Raw genomic sequence first — 7,500 nt, 5'->3', positions numbered from 1 at the left:
ACATGGCAACAGGAACGAGAAGCAAATTCAAAAAAGCGGTAGAAACCATCCTCTCTAAATCTCAAGAGGAAAACCCATCACGTAACTCAAAACTAGACAAAGACGAACCAGATCCTCATCAATTAAATCCACAGGTTGACATTACCACAAAGCCCTTAGACCATAACCGCTCACGTACCTCCGACCACGACGCCCCTAAGGCAGGTACCCCAATAATCCCTCTTTATGAGAATGATATCTTACCCTTTTTTAACCAACCCTCTCAAATAGACCCCTTTCACCCCTCACAACTACAACCACCCATTCCTCCCATCCAGCCAAATATGCAAACTACACCTCCTATAAGCCATAATCAGTTCAACCCCCATATCCCAACACACAATACCCCCCCTCCCATTCAGCCACAGTACCAACCACCACCTAACCTTCCTCCAAACCCACAATATTATCCTTACCCACAACCTCAACCAACAATAATTAACAACTATCAAACCATTACCCCCCTCACAGAAATCCCAACCTTTTCCCAAGATAGTGGATTATCCATTACTGACTTCCTGACAGCATGTGACCTGTTTTTCTCAAAGAACCAACACTACTCTGACTCAGATAAAATTAATTTGTGCCGTCAGAAAATAGACCCATCTGACATTTGCCGTTCAAAGGCAAGGATGCTAGACAGTTTAGTTGCATGTGGAATCACATATCAAGAATATAAACACCACCTTCTTAATGTCTTTCACAACAAACAAGCAAACAACATCACTTTCCTTCTCACTTTCCTCAATAACACTAGAGTCCAACCACAAACAAACATTATGGATTTCGTAGCAAACGGAATTAAAGAAGTCAGAGAGGACCTGGAGAATAACTCTCCTTGGATCCACACTGACCAATTTGGTCAAAAGGTCATGACCATACAACACTTACTAACATTCTTTGAGATAGGTTTCTATCTCTCCCAACTCCCTCCAAAGTGTTTAAAGGAAGCCTCCAAAAGGGAGCTAAACACTAGAAACCCTCTAGCTTATACCTATAGTCTAGATATCACCAATGCTTGCAATGTATCTTTATCCACCCCCCACTATCTCCCCAGACTAAATACCCTTCAGTCACAGCAGCCCCCTCCCACCAATCAAGGACAACCTTCTAAGTGGTGCTCCTACCATTCATCACCCAGTCACAACACCAGAGACTGCATACAGAAACAACAAATGCAAACACAGGCACTACGCCACCCCATCCCTTGCTCAGTTCATGGAACCATTTCCCACACCGATGCCCAGTGTCGAACCCAGCAACAACAATACCCGCAGGTACAACACCACCCCATCCCTTGCTCAGTTCATGGTACTACCTCCCATACGGATGCGCAATGCAAGGTGCAATATCAAACCATACAAGCTCCACCCCCCTCCAAACCTCCACTCCTACCTACACCAACACATCCAAACAAATACTGCAGCCTACACAAAACAACAACTCACTCCAACGAAGAGTGTTACCTACAGAAATCACAACCACAACCTCACCAGAGAACTAACAAACCGTTCACCACCTCTCGACAAACAGCTCCCTCCCACACAACACGCACAACTCAACACCGATTGGGGGAACGTGTACCAGCCTCACGCACCAAACCACCATAGGAATATCTCATACACAACACAACTACGTCACCCTAAAAGTGACCCTAGATCAACTCACAGTTGACATGATGGTTGATACAGGAACAAACCTGAACATCATCCCAAGAGCTCTCTATGAAGCATTAAATGACCCACCCCAAATTCAATTTTCCAATATGGAAGGACTCCTACTAGAAGGGAGCACCATTTCTCTACACGACACCATAGACTTAAATATAGAAGTCAACAACTTCCAAGTAGGTTTCACACCTTTCCACATAGCTGACGAATGGAGTCTCGATCAACAAGGTATAATAGGATTAAAATCATTGAGGACATGGAAAACTATTATAGACCTAGAGAAAAATAACATCTCCTTCTCAGATGTGAATGATGAGCCAACTGTCCCTGAGACACCCGACTCAGACACACAACCTCTCTCATGTCTCCCTTCCTCAAATACTCCAATTCCAACTAACAGCTATTCCTTCCGACCACCCCCTTATGTCACCTCAAAGGCATTGATGTCTAACACAGTCATCATTCCCCCTAGACATTCCATGACTGTCCCACTATTCATACCCGGAGCAATCGGACATCAGGACGTCATAATTGACTCAGAAACGTCTAGACTTACCAACATCTCAATTGAACACTCTTGGGACATAATCCAGGAAAATAGAACGGCCTTAGCCATGTTAACTAACCTCTCAGACCAACACCGTAAAATCAGGAAGAATACTAACATTTGCGCAGTCCACCTCCATAATTCCCCTATCCAGGAACCACTCCCACAACACATCAACCCAGTAAGACCAACACAACCCCTCACCCCTATCCATCCAGACCAAATCATAACATCAGCTGACGGAGAAATTCATAACGAGCTATTAGCTCTCCTACAGAGGAATAGATCAGCTGTCGCCTTAGAAGGTGAACCACTAGGCAAATGTGATATAATCAAACATCACATCCAAATTCCCCCTAACACCCCCCCCCTTCATACACCCCCGCTTACCGCATACCTCACAGTAGGAAATCCCAAGTCAATAGCAGTGTACAAGAGATGATACACCAAGGCGTAATTTCCCATTCAGACTTCCCATGGAACAGTCCCCTCTTTTTGGTCCCTAAGAAAGACGGAACCCTACGTCCTCTTGTAGATTTTAGGAGTGTCAATCATCTAACTCAATCTGACCCCCACCCACTACCTGCCATGCAGGACGTCCTCCAATCAATAGGTAACGGTAACTCGGTTTTTTCCACCATTGACTTTAAGTCAGCCTTCTGGCAAGTAGAACTCACTGAAGAATCAAAACCCGTAACTGCATTCTCCACTGATAAAGGACATTTCCATTTTCAACGTATGCCCTTTGGCCTTAAAAACGCCCCCTCAACCCAACAACGGTTGATGACCCGCATATTCAGTGACATGATAGGAGTCTCATTATTCGTCTATTTAGACGACCTCATTATCTATAGCCCCACAGAAAGAGACCACCTTAACACTTTAGAGATTGTCATCAAACGTCTCAAATATACGGGGTTAAAGATTCAATTAGGGAAATGTAGATTCCTCATGAAGGAACTCACCTTCCTAGGCCATAAAGTAGATGCAAAGGGGATTCATACAAACACAGATAAAATAGATACAATAAACAATTCCCAACCCCCAGCAACGCAAATAAAACGCGAAGTTTCATAGGGCTAGCCTCATACTACAGACATTTCATCTACAATTTTGCACACATAGCTTCCCCCCTAACCAAATTCACAAGGAAAGGCGAACCATTTCAATGGTCAGAAACAGAACAACAAAGTTTCGACACACTGAAACACTCTCTGACCACAGCCCCTGTACTAGCCTTCCCTGACATGAAGAAAGAATTCTTTCTTTACACAGACGCCTCCTCTAAAGGAATAGGCGCAGTCCTACAACAGAAGGATAACAATGGCAAAGAGCACCCCATAGCCTACGCAAGTAGAGTCCTCAATAAAGCTGAAAGTAACTACTCAACTACACACAAAGAAGGACTTGCAATCATATGGGCACTAAAACACTTTAAATACCTCATTTTAGGCTACAAGATTACCATACTAACAGACCACCAACCCCTAGTCTATCTTTTTAACTCCAAAGACTTACATGGGAGAGTTGCTAGATGGAAAGCAACTCTCCTTGATTACGATCCCAAGATCGTATACTTAGCTGGGAAAGCTAACGTAGTGGCAGATTGCTTGAGCAGACAAACTCACATCACCCCCATAACCCAAACCACATGCATACCTATGCAAGAACTCAGAGATGAAACTGAAAGAGACCCTATATGGTCTCCAATAAAACAACATCTCCTTTCACAAACCCCCTTACAGTCCCGACCACCTGTCCCTATAAAGGAACTCAAACTGGTCGACGGAGTCATAAGGAGAACCATTAATACAAGAGAGGTTACTGTTATCCCCAGAGCCCCAGTCCCCAAGGTCCTACACATATTGCACGACAGTGCAATGGGAGGCCACTCAGGCAGAGATAAGACACTAAACACTGCTAGGCACTCATACTACTGGCAAAACATGAAAAGAGACATAACCACGCATATTGACTTTTGTGTCACTTGCAACCAATTCAGAGGCCCTGACCCCAAACAACTCCACACAAAAGACATCCCACTCCCTGCTGAGCCATGGGAAACACTTGGCATTGATCTACTCAAAATGTCAACCAGCCATCAAGGTTCCAACTATGTACTCACAGCAGTAGAATATTTCTCTAAATACACAATCCTAATACCACTCCAAGACAAAACAGCAGAGACTGTAGCCAAAGCCCTAGTTAACAATATCTTTTGTAGATACAACATACCACACACAATGTTATCTGACAATGGATCAGAATTTAAAAATGAGGTGATGCGCGAAATAGCACACCTCTACAACATTGACCAAACATTTGCCACTGCATACCACCCACAGGGAAATGGTCTGACTGAGCGAACAAATCGCAAGGCCCTAGAGGTTCTCAGACCCTTGGTCAACGATCTCATGGACAGTTGGGAAGATTGGCTACCACAGGTACAAGCCAGTATCAATAGCACAGTAAATTCCGCAACAAAGATGTCCCCACATGAGATCATTTTCGGCCAACCAATGCGCCTACCCTACCAAATCTTCAACCAACCACCCCCACCCTTATACAACCTAGATAACCTCACACACTACATCAAAAGAGGTATGCAAACCATTTACAAACAAGTTAGAGCAAACTTGAAAGAAGCCCAGGAAAAGACAAAGACAAAACAACACAAACGGTCAACTCCACTTGACATAACGCTTGGTGACACTGTCATGGTCAAAGACTCAACCAGGACTAACAAACTCAGACCCAAGTTCTTAGGTCCCTTCACAGTCACAAGCTCACTCCCTAACAATGTTTTTCTACTAACGGATCCTTCCGATCACACAACCGTGACCATACATGGAGAGAAGCTGAGAAAGGTCAAACTCAACCTCGACCCAATCCCACCTCCCACCAACAACCCACCTACCACGACCACACATAACTCACCCAAACGCAAGTCTCATCCCATGACTCTGCGTCGACGCAACTAAACATGTACTCTAGCTCTCGCCCCTGAAGATACAGGACGTCATGTAGCTATCAGTGGAGGTTAAAATGGCCCATTTCCAATAAGAACTCCCTCCCGCATATCTAATGAAACTTCTCCACTTCCTTCAGACCAATATAACCTTAGCGAGAGTCAGATAAACATATCCTCATTCACTGAGACATAACCTTCATCCTCCAAAATGAAATACATCATTAATTACCCACCTTAAACATCAACTATCTTTCAAAAATTTATTCTTAGCAACATACCTATAGACCCGATCAAGAGATTCTCCCCTTCGGAAATCTACCCCTACCCACCCATACCTAAGGTCCCCGCTACCATCCTTCCAAGTAAAATAGACATGGTACACCTACTGAATAAATCGACTACTCTTGACATGGACACCTTCGACCTCCATTGCCAAAAACTGCCCTACACATCCACAACCCTCTCAATCTTAATCATCCTCTTTATAGTTATGGTATTAACCAAATTCTTTTGCACGAAGTAACACCTTCCAAAACCTTTCAACCCCCATTCCCGATTTACTGTAAACCTAGATTAAGTTTATTCTTGTGTCTCACCCAATATCTTAAATAACATAATAATTCTTACGAGAAACTATATACATACTATGAAATAAAACAAGTGCTAAGTGACACACCAAACTGACCATAGAACAGTGTTTAGAAAATGACACTCCCTACAGTGATAGTGATAAAACACATGAACGCCATAACATTTGGAAACTGATTTCAACAGTGATATCAAATATATATATAGTGTAACCTTTCATATGATAATGGATATAATATGTAATCTGGTGAGACACAACACTACTCTTCGGAGACACAACATCGCATACCCTTATTTACAGTTCATGATCCCCCTTGGGACCTCAGATTCACTTCAGCAACAACCCCCCCATCTCCACATATAATCACCCAGGATTTTGTGTCTCTGAACCTTTTCTCGATGTATTACCCATATGAATACTTTTGTAAACCATGTAACCTAAGGTGCCGGGTGCCACCTAACCCCAGGGGGAGAGCGATATGTATACGTCTCATATACATGTGAGTATATCAATAAGTCATATAACCCACTCACCTCCACTCACCCCCCACTCAACCGCCTGCACCACACTATCCCGACGTCCAGGCGCCAAAAGCTCGCTGAGCTAAGCGCATCCTCTCAAACTTGCCGACTCAACACTTCGTGCCCGTGTGACCGGCACTGCCAAGCACCAGACGACTACACACACACACACGAACACACGCGATCAATCTAGTAGCCACCCAGTACTGACATACGATATTACGTATACTGACGGTCCTCCCCTGGATATATAATTAACATGTATGGTAGTAGACATCAATACGTAATTAATGCAGTTGCCCCACCCATGTGGGACAACAGACTAACAAGAGATTATTGTTAAGATCACGATTAAAGGCAACTCAAGAACTTGTCCATTCGGCACTTCCGGAGAGGAAAACTCTCTGGCAAGACCCGGAGGAGCGTCGGTCCTTGTGACGTGCCCTAGTGTTAAGATTGTGTAGAACTGTGTATCTAAGTTTCAAAGAGTGTGACGAATAAAGAACAAAACTTAAAAGGTGTGTACCAAGTAACCCCTTTCTGGAGATGATGTAACGACCCCGTTACATCTTGTGTCTACAAGTAACGCTCGGTGGATATCATGTAACGATACCGTTACACCCATCCCGTTACATGTGTGTGTGTGTGTGTGTGTGTGTGTGTGTGTGTGTGTGTGTGTGTGTGTGTGTGTGTGTGTGTGTGTGTGTGTGTGTGTGTGTGTGTGTGTGTGTGTGTGTGTGTGTGTGTGTGTGTGTGTGTGTGTGTGTGTGTGTGTGTGTGTGAAAAATCCCACTGCCGGAGAAAGTAAACGGATGAAGAATAGAATTAGCTCTAGGTTTCGACCACTCTCTGTGGTCCTCTTCAGCATATAGTTCCATAGTGTACAAGCAAGAGTTATATAGTCGATTCAAAGGGATACAATGGTAACATGAGAAGGTGGCTCAAGTAACTCTGCCTTGGTGACGAATGTTGTCTTCCAGTCCATGTACATTGGGTAAAAGTTTTTTAATTGCTAATGTTGTTAAACAATCTGATGACCATTGTCCTTTGGATGTATTGTAATTTGGGTATTTTTTAGTTAATGATGACTCGATGATCCTCCTCCGGAAACTGCACTTAGAGTTATAAATGATCTCTGCCTTCTCCCAATTTATGCGTTGGTT

At 43.7% G+C, this 7,500-nt stretch overlaps 1 protein-coding gene across 1 annotated transcript in view; it reads right to left on the bottom strand.

Moving 5' to 3' along the window:
* Positions 1-7,500, bottom strand: part of LOC143037822 (uncharacterized) — a 26,525-nt gene that overhangs the window by 18,890 nt on the left and 135 nt on the right. The gene's annotated exons all lie outside the window — the stretch shown is intronic.

This window comes from Oratosquilla oratoria, chromosome 23 (assembly GCF_046742065.1).
Source record: "Oratosquilla oratoria isolate Oo_2021 chromosome 23, ASM4674206v1, whole genome shotgun sequence".
Lineage (NCBI taxonomy): Eukaryota > Metazoa > Arthropoda > Malacostraca > Stomatopoda > Squillidae > Oratosquilla > Oratosquilla oratoria.
This window is presented reverse-complemented; position numbering and strand designations above follow the sequence as displayed.